Here is a 20,484-nt window from a genome sequence, read left to right as displayed (position 1 = left end):
GTGTTATGAACAAACTCGGCAGTAGTGTTCAGATTACACCCAGGGCGCTAGACAAACAGATTTTCCTCTCTTTTTTATTTCAGAGTCGAGACTTAGCTCATGAACTGGTACGTTCCACTTACATCTTGAGAGTGACTTTTAGGCAGATTCGATTTTTATGCGCTCATACAGTAAATGATAACATCATCACAGAAGGGAATGTGCTGAGACGAAAATAAACCAAAGATATGAGCAACTTGAATTTCTGAGGAGATGAATGAATTTAAGCGTCCCTATTAATGGACCTTAATGATATTTTATATAAGTATTCTTTTTAATGGGATGTAGCTGAAACTGAATATTGCGCTTTGTTGACTCGGCAGTTTTAACCAGTTCTTCATTTAAATCACATCTGCCAAGCGTTTGCTGTCAGTGTGAAACGAAAAATTTTGTTTCTTATCCTCTGTTTCAAGTGGTCATATAAAATCAACCACATGACATCCGAAATTGGAACCAACATGATCAGGCAATTCGAAACGATTCGGAACGTTTCGTAGTGGGAGGGAGAGTACTTGGGGTTAGTGGTCAAGGGTAATGCTCGTGGTTGGGTCAAGAGTCAGTGGAATCTCGCCCCACCCCCCCCCCCTCCACTGGAAGAATATCTGGGAATGTAATGGGTTTTCTTCTCATGATGGTTTGGTTTTGGTTTGGTTTTGTTTTTCTTAAGAACCGAAAGTGTGGCTGGCTTGAGCACCCAGCCTCCCCCTCCCTCCGTCCCGCGGCCCCTGAGTATCATTCAGCTACTTTTTATTCATCAACTTTGAATTTGACCTCATGAAATTAATATAAAAAGTCTTCCATGTAAGAGTTATACCGGCATGCATACAGAGGTGGGGGGGGGGGGGGTGACGATGCCGCTAATAATATTGTAATTTTGATCGGTGATTAGGATCATGTGATGAAGCAACCGCTGGGCACGTGATTTCTCCGCCAAATGAATGAACCCGCTGGAGCTACTACAGTGAATGGCACAGCGGGAAACGAAAGATGAGAAGGGGAGCCCCCCTGAAAGTAGAACCCTTTGTTAAACACCATCTTTTTCTCCCTCGTCTCCCTTCTGTCTATCTTTCTTTCATTCTTTCCTTCTTCCCATCATTCTTGCTTTCTTGACTACGCCTCCATCTCTATGTTATCTTGACTCATTCCACTAATATCTATTATACTGCAGCCTCTCTTGGCTCCTTGCTCTCTCTTTTCATTTTGGCGAGTAGAGTCACCCAAATTTTCCTCCTCTTATTCTTTTATACAGGCATCAGTCAATTAAGGTTCATTTACCAAACATACACAACGTTGTCTTCTAAGCGTTTTCGTTCTTTTAATCTATTTTTTTAATGTCAAAAAATGCTTATCCCTGAAAAGTAGGCCTAAATGTAGAGATCTCAGACATATGCGTCTGTATTGTATGCTTGTGAGTGATCACCAACATTTAATTTCATGTGTGTAAAAACAACAGTTATATACTTTGTATATATGTATATATATATATATATATATATATATATATATATATATATATATAAGATTAGTGTGGGAGGAGTTGGATAACGGTGTCTCTTGCCAAAAACCTCGATCAGTCCTATTGTTCTTTACACCCACTGATGCATACCCTTTCACTTAATATCCCACGCATTTTCAAATCATAGAGACTGTCTCAACAAACCGTATACAGGTATAACCCAGTCTCTCCGAACGCCTTTGACCGCAAGACGCGACGTCAATGCTTCGACAATATTTGGGCCCACAGAGATCTGCACGAATACTGATTGATGTGTGCTCATGATTGTACTTGCCATTGAGCTGTATAGTATGATTTATTCATACAGGGGAAATATATTAGTAGACTTGGAACTGAAAAGAAATACTGCACACTAAAGACTGAATAGCTTTAGCATCTGCGTCCCCTGTCTGCACATCATAAGATTATGTAAAGTTTAGAAGTGAGAGAGCAGGAAAAATTATATATATATATATATATATATATATATATATATATATATATATATGATAGCAGGTAAGCAACTGGCTGTTTATATTGTATTATATCGCTTCCGCTTGGGGTCACTTGTCTCGAGCTGAATGTGTGGACTATGATGAACTCTTTCTTTACGGGGGCGAAAAAAACCCTGGTCATTTTACTTCAAAAAAATAGATAACATCTCTGTTTCCAAGAATAGGATAAACCTCACTGAATCCCTGTGATATATTGCTGTTGATGGAATCGAGTTTCAAAAACATTAAAAAAAATATAATCCTGAGACAGGAAAAGAGAGATTGCTATTAGTATAGATCGCAACATAACAACAACAACGGAAGCAATCTTCACATGGGAGGAAAAATATCAATAGAGGAAGTTGTTATTGCCATATAGATTTATTTACCCATTCAAAACTATTAACAATTTGTCATCCACTTTTATGGTGTCTTCTTTTTCATATAGAGCAATAATTTCTTTAGAAGTTATCATTTTCCCTGTACATGATTCTTGTTGTTGTTTTTTGACGTATGAATTGAATGAATTTAGATTCAAATAAGTCATACGGTGTTCTTTGCAAGAAATTACATTCAAAAGCTTTGAACGTGTTTTTTTTTTTCAGGAAAAGACAATGATTCCTGGAATAAAATGATATTTCAAAATAAAGAGCCATGTAAATTTACCACATGGCGTCAACTTTCTAAAATCACATCAAATGCTTTGAGTAGGTTTTCTACAAATATTCGAAACAAGATTGATGACAGATACAATGAAATTAGAACGTGGCAAAGTCGAATTAAGACCCTGATAACTAAACAATGTAATCTTGGCCAGTTTGTACTAGACTCCAATTCCAGCATTGCGCCGTTTGTTCCTACGCCATAAAGAGCTCCGCTGGCCAAATTCTGACCAGGGTAATAAAACAGTCCAATGGCCTAAACAACATTGAAATTAGTCAGACCAACACTTCGTTACCATGGTCACTACCAGGGAGGAGAGTCCAAAAGTCAGAAATCTCCCAAGTGTCAGGTAAGTGATTGCGGGTTTTTTTTCCGGTTTTTTTTTCACTCTTATTCCCCGGATACCGAATATGCATGTTGTTTAACCCGATGATTATAAGTACAGTGATGCAGGTCACTTTGTTAATCTGCCCATAAAGGCTGCGCGCGTTACTCTTTAATTTGTGCACGTTTCACTCATTGACACAGGTAGAGGTAACCTTCCAGCTTTTGCGATAGCTTTGAAATGAGCAGTAGTTTGTCTAGTGTCTGTATTTGCATTGACTTGATCCAGAGTTTGAATGAGGATGTAAACATAATCACTATCTGAAAACAACTCAATAAGAAAACATAGATTTAAAAAAAAAACTTTCAAGAACAGATAAGACATTTTTGTGCGTAGATATGTACAAAATTATCATTATCATGTAATTAACTAAAATGTTAAGCACATGAATAATTGCTTAGTGATGTAAGAGCTTTGATGACTGTCATCTTTTAGTCGTAACAACGAACAGGCATGCAAACAAATAAATCTTCTTGATATATTTTATATCTGATCTCTCTCTCTCCCCCCCCCCTCTCTCTCTCTCTCTCTCTCTCTCTCTCTCCCTCCCATCGCGCACGTTAACAAGGATCTACATCTCCTCTCATAATCCGAGCAAATATAATACAAAGCCTGATGAATTGAAAGGGCACCGCCATTTTCACATCAAACAGAACATCTTTGAACGGGCGGTAAACATTTAAGGAGAGCGCAGGCGTCTAATCACTCCTATTACTCAAATTTCCCTCACTTTATCATCTTTTTCATTTATTTCCTCTTGTTCGAAATGTTAGCTAGGCGTAGCTAATCTGGGTCGGGTAAGAAGCGAGGGAGGGGGAAATTTAAGGTATAGTCACGGCAAATGGACCAGTTAGTCTTCATCACCAGCCGACATCAAGTCAAAATGGGTTACTCCTCTATTCGTCCATTGCACCGCCCCACTTCCAGCTCGAATCATCAGCAGATGATATCCGCCGAGTGGCTGTCGTGTGAGACAAACGTCCCTTCCATTTTAATTGACGTGAAGCGCATTAATTTGACGCATATCATTATGATTACAGCAACAGATAGCAACCATGCAGTGATCGGATGTAACATGAGAAGAATATCGGAAATGAAAAGTGAAAAGGATATTTCTCAGAAGCGATGATGTGGAGACAACAATTGGGACTTTCACTGGCCGGAAATCAGGCAAGCTGTGAAATTATTCGATGAGGGACGAGTATACGCTTGAGAGAAAATGAATATAGAATACCGGATGAGGGAGAGAATTATGAAATAACCAATTGCTGATGTTTCATTCATTTGATTTACAGGAATCGCTATAACTCGGAGAAAATTTGTTAACTTTTTGGAAATGTTTACAGACAAGTACTTGGCCTTTCATGTAATATGTCAGTTCATTTCAAATTGACTGCACAATAATGAGAAAAAGAAAAGAAGAAGAACTAGCTGAATTAGGAATCAAGCAAGTATAGAGCACAAAACGGTTTGATAAAAAAAAAACTGTTTAAAAGTCACCGATGCCAAGTTTTGAGAATTTCATGAATAATTATAACCTGTTCAAACTGGATGAATAGAGGACAATATCCGCAAAGTCAACTTTAATGCGACGGTCATAAAAATCAAATTACTCCGTTTACATAATTTGTTTCTACAGTTGTCAGATGATGGCATCACGGATACATGACAGGAAGCGGTAGACCATCAGCCAAGTCATCCATTACGTTTTTGAAGGAAGATATTGCACATCATGCGATGACAAACAAAATGCCGTAAGGATATTTTTTTTTTACATTTGCACTACATGCTCAAGAGAGACATAAATATATAGATGGAGAATAGAAAAAAAGAAAAGAGAAATAGATAGAAAGAGAGAGAGAGAGAGAGAGAGAAAAAAAAAAGAGAAAGTGCGGTAAAGCGAATGCACGCAAGCGCTGACACTAGCGAGATCCTGACAAGAATGAAATTATATGGGCAGAGATAGGCGGAGATATCATAATCATCAGCATCATATTGGTCCTAGTTTGACGAAAGTGATTACGTCAGATCACGTTGTGTTTTTAAATCTTTTGATAAATGAATTGCGTGGGAACATGCTGGGAGATATAAAAAAAAACACATCAGTTTCCTTCCTATACACTACCCGCTAAAACTGAACCTATAAATGTCCTTCTCTGAAGAAATGATGAAACTTTTCCTGAAAAATGCCACTGTGCTTGTACACGAAAATTAGTAGTGCAGTTTCGTGTGAGTCAATATTTGATGTTCAGTTCAGTTCAATTTATTTTCATAGTTCCGTACATCTTAAAGGAATTACTATTGCTTTGACATTGTTACAACAAATAAGAATACATATGAATACAACCACGCGTTTGGATTGCACATTGCAACAAAATAAAAGTGCGTGCAGAACACAAATGTTCAAGGTCATTTTATGATACGATGATGTCTCGAAGAATTGATAGAAATATGACGGGGGCCTACATAAAAGCTAGCTTGTAAAACTACAGATCCCACAATTGATGGGTGTGAGCAATACGGGGAACTAAAATGAATGTCTCGACCAATTAGAATTATTCAAATAACGTTGAAGAATGGTCTTCTATTGAGCACGTGTTGCTTCTACCTATATCTGTTGAATACAGTAATTAGGTGCAGTTCGTGATACATGGTAATGATTAGTACTACATTGTAGGAATCAATATTGCCATAAACGTAACTCAGAATAGGTGCATTTGTACAAACAAATAACAAACAAAAACGTATATTATAGAAAAGGTGATGTATTTCCCATAAGAAATTATATTATACTACTGTGTTGCCCACAGTCGCTTTGTCGCTACAAACTTCACTTCAAAGCTTGCAGGGCAAATGCGATAAGACGGATACAATGTATTTCCTTTTTGTCAGTCTAGTCCTGCAAATCTTACCAAGGTCTTTTTTAACCTTCATATCTTATTCTTGTGCCTCTGTTTTCTCTTTCATTCATAATCTTTGCATTGCACATCAACTCGTCAGCGAAATCTAATCAGCTACGATAGTCAACATCTAGAGTCAATGTTCAAAGTCTTTGGAAGGCGTGTTCTTTATTCATACTGATTTGCGAGAAGAAAAGGAATGTAATACTTTCATTGCAACATCAATTATTAGTCTTCATCGATTTCTATAATTTCAAATCCAGATATACGTGATATTTTCTTCTTTATTTTCAGATGGAACATCTGGGGGCAGATGTTTTCTTTTCTGAGTTGAACTTACATCTCGTGGGCGGGACAGCCCTGCTGGGGGTAAAGAGAAAATATTTTCAGTTCATTTGAATTATTGAACGTCGTTGCTAGCACGAATTGGGACATTAAAGTACTTTACCTCAAGGTCTCCTTGGGTCATCTTCCTCCCACAATATCTTTTTACGTTCGGTTATCGATAATGAAGGCACAGGTGAAGTCTATTTAGGTATTCATCCGCGTTTGTTCATCGGGTCAATAAAATCCTGACAGCTATAGTCTATACTAAGGGAATGACTTCCCATTTCATTGTCTGACTGACTGAGGCATTTTGTCACTATGGCGTGTGGTGATCGGCTTTCACCCGCCACTGGTTTTTCGGTTTCTCAACCAGCATGCATGGACGATTCCATGTGTAGGTAATATCCACTTAATGCTACTTGATATCGAACAACGGGGTCATCGGGGTTTTTTTTTTTGTTTTTTTTTTTTAGTGTTTTTCCAAGCACACGCCAAAAGTGAAATGTCCCCATTACCTCATATATCACACTTGTTGAGCGACACGCCTTGACATACGAACATAACGCTACATTTCGTGGCGGAAGTTGGAACTATTATCGTTGACATCCACTTTAAGTGTCACAATAATCATGTTTGTAGAAAATGCGTCCTTGTCTGATTTCAGGGACAAACTGATTTTGTTATCCAGTGAATAATGGGTTAAAATGAGGCATAAAACCTGTAATATCACTCCGCATAACTCATCACTCACATCTTGAAAGCATATTTCCATTTCTAGTAGCAATGGGCAACCAAGGTAAGAGAGTCAATGTAGGAATATCGTGATAGCTTGTGTTTACTCGGGGGGTTGGGTCAGAGTAACTTGTCAAATTCCTCTTCACTCGTTTGGACATTCTGAGATGATGAAATTATTGAACTGATACCTATTTACGTGATGTTTTTTTTTAATCATCTATTTGTTGATAGAAAATTACAAGGCTTCTGCACGGATGTGACCTAACCTGAAGTGGATAATTTCTTGTCCATAATATTTTGATTTGGCATGATTTATTTTGATTTAATATCTTGACTGCAACATACCTTAATGCTTTGACGACGTGATTGAACTTGCCTGTGCAGTTACATAAAAATTCCAAAGTCAAAAGATGTAAATGTATAAGGACTTCAAGTTTTCACAAAGACATAGATACACAAACCAAAACACTATTGGTAAATGAATATATTTTGTTCGCTGTTTTCAAAAGTTGTCTATTTAGTGCAATATGTGCGTGCATATAATCTGCAACACATGTGTATTTAGCTCTTGCGGCAGAAAGAATATTCAGTCATTAGAGTTCAGAGTTCAGCGATTTGTTTTGAAAGTATAGAAAGAGATGGTGATTCAAAATTTATCGCAAATGACACAGATTCATCCTGGAAAATTGAATTGTCGTAATTCCACCTGTGTGTAATTGGTTCATCATATCTTAACTGTAATGCCTGCAAATGGTTTCCCCGATAATCCCATCATATTTTCCTGCTCTGATCCTCTTGTGGTGGACAGTTTGTTCATCCTTGATGGAAGTACCCCTGCTCCACTCATAATGGTACCCCCTCGCTCCGACGAATCTTTTTCGGATTCTTCGAAGGGGCGATGTACCTTGTGAACGACGGCTTAATCTTCCATTAAATCGATTTTTCCCCCTCGTCTTCTCAGCTGAAGATGGGGCGACGACTGCTAGAAATATCGATGCTCCCATAAGTTGAAAAAAAAAAGGAGAAGAAGAAGAAGATGTCAAGCATCGGTGATCCTAAATGGCGTTGATCACCCGTAGACAGATCGCATCATCATTTCTTTCAATTTTGCGCTCAGATAAGCTAGAAGGAAGTATTTTTTCTTTTACAGTCTGTAGGATTCTCTTCGGGCTCCGTTTCATTGTACTTGGTCCAGATTTCGCCGCCCACCACTGCTAAATGTAGTGCGTTTTTATTCACAATGTATTGAATAATGTTAAGGTATATAATGACAGAGTTTTTATAGGAATGATATATAAACCTAATGGTAATATATAAATCAAATCTACTTACCATACTTTGCAAACTTTGGTGCATATACAAAAAGCAATGTGTATATTGATATTATGTCTTCATAACAAGCACGCTGGAAGGAGCCCCCAAAAATGAACGACTTTAGATATGAGCGACAAACCTCTGCAGTCCTCGATCACCGTCAAACTTTGAGGAAATGAGAAACATAATGAGACAAACTATGCCTGATGTAATGTGTACATGAATGTCTGTCATGATTGTGACCAGTTGCATCTTTGTATGTATGAAACCATCTTAATTTGAGCGGTTAAAATAAATAGATGATGTCAACATAACACACTATACATAAAAAATCATTCCTACCCTCAGTGGAAAGAATGATCTGCGTTTCTTAATATTGATATTCCCCCCCCCCCCTTGTCCCCTTTGATTGATTCCAACATGAATAGACTCCTGACGTCCCCAGCGAACTCAATATATCTCGGATTTCCCTTAGATATAATGATTGTGACCAATGTGACGCACAAATCTTATGCCCTTACCAAGAATCAGCATAAAGTGTTGAATGGCTGTCTGGTCTACCTGCGGCGTTTATTGTGAAGGATTAGATCTTGTAAACAGAGGGGCTAATTTTAGACGGGCTTATATTCACCAGTTCCGTCCCGAGATTCGAGTATATATCTCAGCTCTAATGCAGCGCACATATCAACGCTTAGATTGCAGAATATCAATCATTCAATTCGAGGCTTCCTGCTGGGAGTGAATGATTTCATTTATTCATTCAAACTCTCCAGCTAAGCTGCAGTGAGAGAATGAAATACAGCACGGTTTCAGGAAGGGAAAAGGGTTTTTCTATCGCTAATAAATAAAGAATGGTGCATGTTGCGTTTTTCCGCTTCATCCGCTACCAACCTTTTCAAAATTAGACGTCACATCTACAAATCATTTTGGTATACTCCAAGCAAATCGATGTGCCTTTGAAACGTAAAATAAAAACCAACCAGCCCTTTACATATCCTTACAAGTTATAAAGAGATAGTGACGTCGTTAACACACACAGGCCTCCTCCACAAACGTACACATACATACTGTACATAGTTTTTTAATTGTATGCACTTAGCTGTTTGTGTTGTTATTATGATTTCCATTAAGTGCGGAAGGCAATCCTTTCGAATTATGTATATTATATCTCTATAATCGATCTTCTCCATAATTTATCTTGATCTACATGTTTATATGCCTAGATATACATATATAAAGACAAATATTGATGAAGATAAATTTTATATATAGTTATGATGTAAACAAGAAAAAAAAAAATGAAACAAAACTTTCCGACCTCGTGACCTCTTATTATTATAATTCAACGTTATATGATAACTGACGTTTGTTTGTTTGGTTTTTGGGGGTTTTTTTTCTTTGTTTTTTTTATCTTTGCTTAGCCGTTTAACGTATCTTTGAACGTAGATGTGATTAGTCTACTCATACAAAAAGGAGAACAATTGCTTAGATTCTTCGGAAGGTATCGATCTGTTTTACAACGTTTACATTGCCTTTAAGAGGTGTAATGTAAGACTTGACATTCCCGCGGAAGTCAAAATTTTCCCAAGAGATAATATTTTCCTGGTGCATCGCTGAGGGAAAATATTGTCTCGAGCGGAAAATATAACTCCCAAAGGACTGTGAAGTGTTATTATTCATCATTTCATTCTAGCCCCGTCGGCAGCCAGTCAAACTTTAATATCATCTAAAGTGACGTCACTGCTCGCAATGTAACGATAGCGATCCTCGCTGCACTAGTCACGTGATTGTCATGTGACCAATCACCGACCAGTAATTACGCATCACATGATAGTGCAATCAAAGCATGAACCTCCTATTCCCTCCCTCCCCCCCCCCCCCCCCCTGCGAATATCCCTGATTGACACCTTGGTCATTAGTTATTTATGGCTGTTAATTAAGTTGCATTATATATCATGCAGTTGATATGTCTCATACTATACGGGTTAGTCGGAATTATGCAACACTCACCTGCCCAAAGAGTTTCCTATTGAGGTTACCCAGGATGCGGTCAATGCTTCGTCATACTTGCTTTGTGTATAGGTTGATGACAGTTACAATATTTACAGGATGAAAGGCAACTATGATCTATCTCCAAGGCCTGATGATACATATTTAATTCCCATTTTTTTTTTGTGCGTGTGTGTGTGTGTGTTTACGAAAGAGTAACGTTCAGGAAACGGACGTGGCAGAATCGACAGAAACCCGCGGAGTGTCGTCAGTGACTAAGAAATGACGATCGTTTTCAAGGCGCAGCAAGCTGCAGATAAGTGCTCGTTGAGAAACCATTAGAAGTATGTGTCAGAACACATAATCATCATTACGGCAGTACATTGACATCATTAAAGAGAAAAAAAAAGAAATAAGACTTGACCATCATATGAAACATAATTTATGAATATGTCTTTAATTGGTTATTAAATGTCTATTCACGTGAAAAAGGTTTCAGCGGTTATTACGAGTGCATGTTTGCCTGAAAATCCACATGCTTGTGAAAGGTGTTTTAGTAGCAGAAATCCTAGCCAATTGAGCCCGAATGAAACTGCGTCTTTTCCCCCATCCTGAAAAGCCTCTCACGTTTGTATGGAGTGAAGGCCAGTCAGCTTAGAATTCCTATCCAGCCTTTCTCCTCACGATTTCAGTGGGTGTAGGCTCCGAGGAGGATCTATAGAAACAGGTAGGAGGGTCCACCAACCTCGTCTCACGAGTCCGCCTAACACGTATAATCACCAACACAGGTTACAGAAGATGCTTGAATGTAAACAGCCATATCTTATGTCATGAAAAGCTGGATGATAAGACTGGGTTTTTAGCGAGGGTTAAAAGGTGTTTTTTTTCCTCCCCTCCCACCTCCTTTCCAACCAGCCAAGTCAGAAAGGAGCTGAATTCAAAAGATGCATTTGATGAATGACCTACGTCTTTCAGCCACCCATTGTGCCACATGAAAGCAGATGCTTTTTCCCGTATAATACCGAACGTTATTTGCAAGCTTGTTTTCACTTTACAGCACATGCATTCAGGGTATATAAAGTTTAGAATTCCTATTCGTATTTGTAAGTGATAATACTGTAAAGCATCTGTAGCCATCACAGTAGCTGGAATTGGTTTTGCAAAATGCTTCCACAGATGAAAAGTAGGAGCATACATGAAAGACATTCGTTAGGAGATTAAAGAGATAATGCCCGTGCCGGTAACCATGGCTACCGTCCTTCCATTCAGTCTCTACCTATAGCTGTCATGAGATCTTGAAAACGACCTACATATATATATATATATATATATATATATATATATATATATATACATTCATTTCTCGCTAGCCGGTACTTGTCAAAGGCTGCCGAAAGACCGATTCCACTCGCATCCAATGATGGTATTAAACTCCTCAAAATAAGTTCTGCAATTAAAGTTTGATATATCATATTTCTCTTATACCTGCATTGTCTTCATTAGATATGACATTATAAGAAAGCCTGATTAATTGTCTTTAAAATGACATCTCACTTGCTATGATTGAGTGTTCTTGGAATGTGCAAAATAGCTGAGTATGGGGACAGATAAAACCCACAGGAATAAGCAATGCTGAAATGAGAGCACTTTCAAAAACTCCCATTTTCTAGACATTAGATGACTTTCGGTCAACCTTTATGTTTGATTTTGATCTGCAGATACTACTGCAGTGTTTAATTCATGGATGAAGCGTGGAATCTAATGATAATCTCACAATGCATTCTTTTCAAGCACATTCCTTCCCTGAAACGACAAAGCAAAGGGGAACTACACTGTTTGGCATAACAGGTTTGCTCCATTTTGCAACATTCACATTTGTGACCGGCGACAACGGTTTCAGGCAAAAGTCGGGAATTTTGAAAATTCATTTTTTTTCACTGAATCACATTGCCCATTTCCTAAGCTTTGCGTTGATATAAAACACTTGTATTCTTCGGCACCATAAGTGGGCATAGAAAGAGAAATAAAATGCACTTTTTAAGTTGTTAGCCTGACAAAATTGCGAGACAACAGGCTTTGAAGATTCACCTCTTTCTCAAAGACAATGTCCGAGCGGCGATGCGAGGGGAGACTCACCCATCCGTACGATGGTGCCAATCGATGTTAAGCTCCGCCTCTAGCAACCACATCGCCTTCTGATTGGCTCACTGATAGAGTCAAATTTCCCGGGCACCTTCCTCGGAGCTCAGCGTATGGAGCCGAAAAACAATGCATTTCGCTCGGGTTTGTTTACCAGTACGTCTTTTAAGATGGCGAATACGATAATTGCACGTATGGTGTACATGTACAATGTGCATGTGTATGGTGCACGCATTACGGAATGGCATCCACATGCCACTGCCGTGTGCACGTAACAGGAGCGGTGGCGAATCCACACATTTACAAATCGCGTTTTCATTGTGGTGCCTTTTGAAGGCAGAAAATTGCTAGTACTGGCAAGGGTCACGCTTCCTCGTTGTTTTGCTTTTACAAGACATGCATATGTTGCTTTGTTCGGTGGTGCTAATTGAATTAAAAGAAAGAAAGAAACAAACAAACAAACACGACTCGTTAGTTTGGCGCGATCTTGACGTGTAGTATGTGAATATGATTGGTTACAATGTGACCGCTCCTTTCCTCTCATCTACATGTACCTTCCATTGAGTCAGCCTGCTGTCATAATTTTTACTGCATGTACAAGTAGACAAAATAATTTGAGAATACTTAGTTTTCTTTTCACACGATTATGTCACGCTACATGATTTTTGTTTCACTTCCGTTGTCGAACATTGCGGTAGAATAGTTTGGATAGAAAGCCAAACGAAGAGCACGCACTACAGAGCGAGCGTATATAAACCACTACATAGGGAATAGCAAGAACAATGGAGCATGTAATCGTGCACGCGTGGACAAAGCATTCCCCAAACGCTGCAACTGGTGTCTCCGAAAGCCGAATTATGTAAATGTATGCGACACACCAGCCAATCGCATGCGAGACCCTGCTCCGTAGCAACGCTGAGGATATTGGCGCGGCGTTCGAAAGAAGCTCGAAACTGACGAGTGCGATCCAACATAGGGTGCTTAAAATTCCATTTTCGATAGGAAAAACTTAGTCTTATGCTCTGAAATTTAGTGTAGATGTAGAAAACATATCAAAGATTCGATTTCTGCAAAAAACCTAAATCGACAAAAATAATGGTCAAAATCTTTGTACCCCGCCTAGGAGAGAATTTGCTCTTGCGACTTTTACCTGAAACCGTTGTCGCGGGTCACATTTGACCTTTCCTCATACTCAGTCATATATACTGTGCATTTCAGGAATGCATAATGTAAACAAGTGAGTTGTCGTTGTAAAGAAAATTAATCAGGCTTTCTTATGATGTCACATTTGAATGAAATGATGTAGTTTTAAGAGAAATATAATACATCAAATTGGACTTGCAGAACTTTTTTGAGGAGTTAATTTTGTGAAACACGTCCATATCATAATACAGGCAACACTGGTCCTTGCAGTTTCTTCATTTTGGAGGAGTTTAGAGTGCAGGTAAAAGCAGCAACGGCAGCAGCAGCAGCAGCTTCAAGAAATGAAATCGTTGAAATCGGCTGCCAGTTACCTATGCTAGTTAAAGATAATATCAAATTTCGTGATTTTTGGAGAAAACAAATTGCCGACAGGAGGATCGGATATTGAGGTTTGACTTATGTACAATGAATATACAGAGCAGATAAAGTCGGTGGTTTGGTTTAGAAAAAATAAGCAAAAACGACATAGACGGAAAATCGATTTTTATTTTTTTATAAACAAGTATAGGGAGAAATATTGAAATGAAAGGGAAGCGGGAGAAAGAATTACATTGAAGCACCAAGAACAAATCATAGATACAAACATAAAGAAGGCATATTTAAGAGACAGACAGGCAGACAGTCTGTCCAATCAGAAAGACGGACGAACGGACAGACGGAAGTAGAAAAGAGTAGAGTGAAAATCCTGGCAGACAAATCAAGTTTACAAACTTCCCTTCTTAGCATAACTCTTCCAATAACCAGCCAATGTTACAGAATAATGAGGATGTACACAATATACTGAAAAAACAGAAATGCGTTAAGTGGAGAAAATAATCAAATGCAAGGAATCTTCTGATACTAGTGTCCACCCTTCACTGAATACATGTATATACTATAAGTGTATGTGCATAAATATTGATCTTACAGATATTTCCTCCTTGAAGGTGCCATGTGACAGGTTGATTTCCCACAAGAGATTACTATTTCCTGAAGTGCGCCGCGCCGGGAAAAAAAAATGTCCAGAGGAGAAAATGCAACTCCTAAGGAACTGCATGTCAAGTCTTTTGAGTGGGTACTTCCACTTTTTCGCAGAATGTATAAATATGTTTGTATGAAGAAAAATGCCTCCCTTTGTATAATGACTACTGACAAATACATGTTATTCTTTGCTATGTATGTATCATTCCTTCAAATGCATGTCGAATTTATACTTTTTGTACATTCTGTTGAAAGAAGTGAAAACAAAAGCTTTGAAATGAATTGAATTGAAGTGCAAAGTCTCAATAAAAGACAAGGCAATATTTGTTATATTTTGATGGTCAAGTGTTATCTCCATCAAGGATTATCATTCTATCACCGTCGGCAGGGAGTCAAATTCTTTGATTATATCACCTGACGTGACGTCACTAACTGCTCGCATTTAAACGATTATGATTCTCGCTGCATTGTAATTATTGTCGCATGATTGCACTATACCAATTACCCTTTAGTATTTATGTAATCTATTTTTCTCATACGTATGTATATAAAATATAAGAGAGAGAGAGGAAAAGAGCGATGAAGAGATATATGTGTGTGTGTTTGTGTTTAAGATTTCTACTTTTCTTTGTGATTGATCAAAATGTGCATTACTAATTAGTATGTCCTGCAGAAATTTGTCCTGTTTGTGACATCACAATTATTGCCCAATTAAATGCATATCCCTAATGCGAAGTGAAGAGGCATACTAAACCGCACCTACAATCACGATAATAGCATCAAAAGATCTGTCACCGTGTAACCAGGCAGAATCGTTATATGATAATTCGACAGATGCAAATGGTATTACTCGACATTTTGACATTCGCTTTGCAAGCTAATTCTCTTAATAGATGTACTTATCTTAATAGATGTCCTCTTAATAGATGTGCCTACATGTCCACGTTGCTTGGTTCATAATCCAAGTCTGCTGTGTATAATATTAATCGTTACTTATAGATCCTACTTTTTTCATTAAACCCTGCATGTACACTGTCATAACTCTTTGATGATGTCTTCAGCATAACGAGAAAACCGAAGTTGTGTGTGTGTGTGGGTGTGTGTGTGTGTGTGTGTGTGTGTGTTCACATAGGTCAACATCCCCTATATGTTCTCGAAGGTGGTGACCGTTTGATCCATTCCAAAAGCAAGAACTTATTTGACAAAGTAAGCATGCAAAATAAGACAAGGGCCACGTTTTAACAGAGCCCTGTTACCGCGACAACGTCAGGGTAGCATCCGGGTAAATTTTTCTTTTTTTTACCCTGCCTGTTAAAACGGTCCCCGCAAAATGTTGTTCGGACATTATCTCGGTAACTTTTGCTTATTGCTTTGTAATTTCCTGCTGTTTTATTGTCCGAGGCGAGGAAATTTGTTCTCCGGACGTTGTCGCGACGTTGCCGTGGTAAGGTCTGTTAAAAAGTAATCTACTTCTTCCAATACAGTGCAGAACTTCCTTAAAGGATACTCAAACAACTCATGATTATCATGGTTGTTTAAAAGAGAAATCGGCATAACTGAATTTTGTGACGTAGAGTTGCAGACACAGGCTTGATCCGCATATCACACAAATCTACAGGTCGGAATGCATAAACTGGAGTGATTCTAGTCAATAGATTATGTAAATTTTGATTGTGTATCAATGCGCATAACACATCACGTTCATCAACAAACATCCAATAATAAACCCATGTCGACACAGGCATTATTCCCAAGCGATCTATATGCCTTTGTCCAATTTCATCACTCGATCTCGTTCACAATATCATATGGATTTGTAAAATAAACTATTGGAAGCAGCATTAGCCCACGTGATTATGATATCGACTTACAGAACGAATACCACTTCAGAATAAATTTCCAGAATGTGAATTCATTTAGCAAGTGATTTCACTTGCTAAATAGTAGCATGTGCCCCTTATCGTCGAAGGACAGGTGTCATGGTGACGTCACTGTCAATATGTTTCAAAATTTTTGACCAATGAAATTGTCTGCTGGTATATCCTGTAACTCGAATATATTTCATTAAGAATTATTCAAGTTGCTGTCTGAACATGGTTCCGCTTCTGCGATACCCGTATGATACAGAGCAATATTATGGGAGACGATACTCTTACTTTCTTTTATTGTACAGATGTTTTACCTTGACTGCTATAATCAGAGTACTTTTGTGTGATTTCAGTCAGTCGGCAATATCGGTTGATTTATGGAGAAATACTGAAATATATAAATAATCGAATGACGCAGAAGGGATAATGTGGAGTACGCTAAAAAAAAAAAAAAAAAAAACGGAGAGAACAAAATTGATCAAAGGCAGTGTGTGTCTTTAATGTACGAAGTAAACATTATTTCTACCACACGTGCGTAGTCTGTAATAGATTTATATAGTCGAGTTAGCCTTTACTGAAACTCTGCCTCACATGATCTAAGAAATGACGCAATTGTAAGAGCGCCGTCATTGTTTGCTAAAAACTCTGCGCCGCACGATTCTTATTCTTATGGTATCGTCACATCCATACATAGTCTTTCTAAGACTCTGTGACAGGTAATTATAATGCCTTGATAAGTAGAATCTTATCATCACAGATCGTTGTCAAACTGAATGCAAGGTCTAGTTTTATAATAATTGAGTTATAATCATAGTAACGTGAGCCTTTTCCCCGCAGCCATTAGACCATACTAGCTTATGGGAGGTGGAAGTATCGAGATGCTCAAACTAACCAAGCCTAACTTCTTCACCCCTCGTTTGGAATACTAATTCCCCGGGCATAGCGATATAGAATGTCGTGTCGCTAGCCATGATTCCATAGTAATCAATGGAGGGGAGGACGCTTTCACTGCCGTGCCAAGGCAAAATGTGCCCGCTGTTTGTAAATTTGCCTTAGGAAGCCTTGTAGGAGGAGTGCATGATATCTGTTAGGAGAAACCGGAGGGCGATACGTCGCTGAAGAACCTGGCGGGAATCCATCAGAAGAAAACGCGGGAAGGACCTGAGGGAAAAGGAAACGAGATTTACCTGATTACAATGAGCCATTCAAGAGGATAGGAGAGGAGAGTCAAGAAGTCCCTCCCCTCTCACCCCCCCCCCCCATCTTACTATTTTTGTCAAGCAGGCCAGGGGCTCGTATGAAGCACGCTTTTTTTCAAGTAAAAGAAACGCCATATATAGAAAATGTATACATTTCGTCTTCCGCCGGATGTCTTGAAAACAGATAAAACAAGAGTGCGAATTACAGGCAGTATCATAGGGTCCTCGTGATACGCCTGCCTGTAAGATTTATCACCTTTATTAGACCATCATACAATATTGACCTCTTTCCAGGCTGGTTGCCATGGATACCATCAACTGCCTAGCGCCTTGCCGCAAGACAAAACTCCCTCAAGGTGGTGTCACGTGATGGAAATCTTAAATGATGAGACCAATAATAATTACTCACGTTTCTGTGAGTTGCATCAGCACGTTAATGTCGTAATAAAGAGTCAGCGAAGGAGCGGTTTCTCCACACCAATTATACCTAATAGCAGTAGCATATGCCGTATTAAGGTTCTATTTCGTTGTTTTTTGTTTTATTTCATTTTGTTTTAATGAAGATTGGAAAGCCATACACGACTAAGATAGTGTCCAAGCTTTGTCAAAACATGGAGCTGTAGCTTTATGGTCAGAACTCCGAGACTTTGATAATGAGCAAATGCATTTGACATCTCTCGACCGACATAAATGCCTTTCTACATTTACTCCAAAGACAAAGTCTAGAGCAAACTAGGAGAGGCTTACTATACACCAATTGTAATGTAGTCAACAAACACTGTTTTCTCGTATGGAGCATTCTAACATCAATATCTCGCTTTGAGACATGGTTTCTTTAATTTATAGTAAAGCTAGTTGTAAAGAGGCAGAGTAAACTATGTAATACGTTAGCAATGTGGAGATTATCTTGGAATTTCCTCTGGTATATAACTGCTTCCTTTATTAATGAGGATTAGAAATTAAAACATACTAAAGGTCGAGATGATAATGTTCAAACTTGTGGTTTGCAGTCTGATACCAAGAACAAAACGGAGGTGGAAAAGTATGTTTAAATGTTTATGTGTGTCTGCCTTTGCGCATGTGTGTGTTTTTTGCTTGATCTTTATGTCCATGTAAGCGTGTAATATATGTGTGTATGTGTGTTTGTTGATGCTAGCGTTTGCGATCAGTGTAATCTTGACTTCGCATTCCCTATACCAAAGACTGTTCGGATGAATTTGCCCTCTGGCGTGTCGCCACGGAGAGCATCAATAACACAAGAGTCCACACGAAATTAAATTTGACTCGTTTTATGTGCTCTAATGCAACGAAAACCTGCCCGGCTAAGGTGATGTCAATCCTGGTGGGATCTTTCAAATATTTGCAGTTGGACCTATTATGATATACGTACAAGGGTTTTTTTCCTCATCATTTCTATTCAAGGCTTCGTGGCTTTTATGAGGGCTTGGAGTGAACAATCACGAATCTCTTGTAGCAGCCTCGCCGTTACTATTTTCTTGTCTCAGATACATAATCCAGAGCCGACCCGGGGAACCCATAATTGCAGCAAACCGAGAAATGTGGATGATGTGTTTGAATAATTGGACCAAAGCTACCTTCTGTTGTGATGACGGTTCATAATATTTTCATTTTGGAATCTGTCAAATCAAATCTACCGTCAACTAAAGCAATATTTTTGCAAGCCTGATGATTAATGTGAATACGAAGTAATATATAAATCAAATATATGAAATATGCGTATATACATAAATATATGAAATATGTATATATAATTATATATATAACAAACTTTTCTTTCATACAGTAAATTAACATCATTTTATGATTGTATTTCATTACACTATTTATTCCCTTTTACGAAATGACCCTCTTTAATTTCGTATAAGGATGTATTTGCAAATTTTATGCTAAAATTATACTTTGTTGAAGTGAAATAACTGAAATTGTCTTTTCAGTGGGTCCCTCCTTTTTTGCACAGTGAAGATTGATATTTCACTTTATTTCATTTTACTTCGGTCTCATTATTACAATGTATTGTTGCTGTAAGGTTACAAATATTGTTTTTCACTCTGTTCAATCCACATTGTTTTGTTTACATGATTTCGGTCACTAAAGAGATAGAGATGTATATTATGTTATTGTCGAAAACGGAAATAAATTTGAATTGAATTGAATTGAAATGAATATAGGGTTGCTGTTTGCAATATAGTGTTTTATGCCCTTGTCATGCAAGTGTTTGATTAAACATCTAATGAAGGGAAAAGTAAAAAGAATGAAGCGTTCAAGTAGATTTGGATCGTTCAGGGTGGAGCCTCGTATCATCATTAATGAGCATTCTTTCCAGGGTATTTTTTCTTCATTTTTTAAATCTTATTTATTTCCATATCCAAATAATATAAGATTATTGCAAAGCAAGCTATTGACGATTCGTACAAGAAAGTGAGGTGGGGCATAAAGCAAAAACAAAAACAAATAAAACTATAACACCCTGTTATATACACACCTGTACCTACATGCATATTCAGATTCACGTAATATTACAAATGTTTTGATCTTCATGAAATCCATGTGAGTTGGAATATATAGCAATAGGTAGTAAGAATACGGGGGAAACTTGCAACAACAAAAAAGCAGAGATTGAACAATTAGCAAGTCATCATCTAAAACACAAAGGTCAATATAGTAAAAGAGCCATTTCCAATCTTACTTTACGATGTACGAAAGCGGATTATGCTATCCTTGGAACTAAAGTCAATAAAGTGGTGTGTGCTGCC

This window comes from Diadema antillarum, unplaced genomic scaffold, assembly GCF_040938485.1.
Source record: "Diadema antillarum isolate AM-2024a unplaced genomic scaffold, OU_Dant_1.0 seq00000715_RagTag, whole genome shotgun sequence".
NCBI lineage: Eukaryota > Metazoa > Echinodermata > Echinoidea > Diadematoida > Diadematidae > Diadema > Diadema antillarum.
This window is presented reverse-complemented; position numbering follows the sequence as displayed.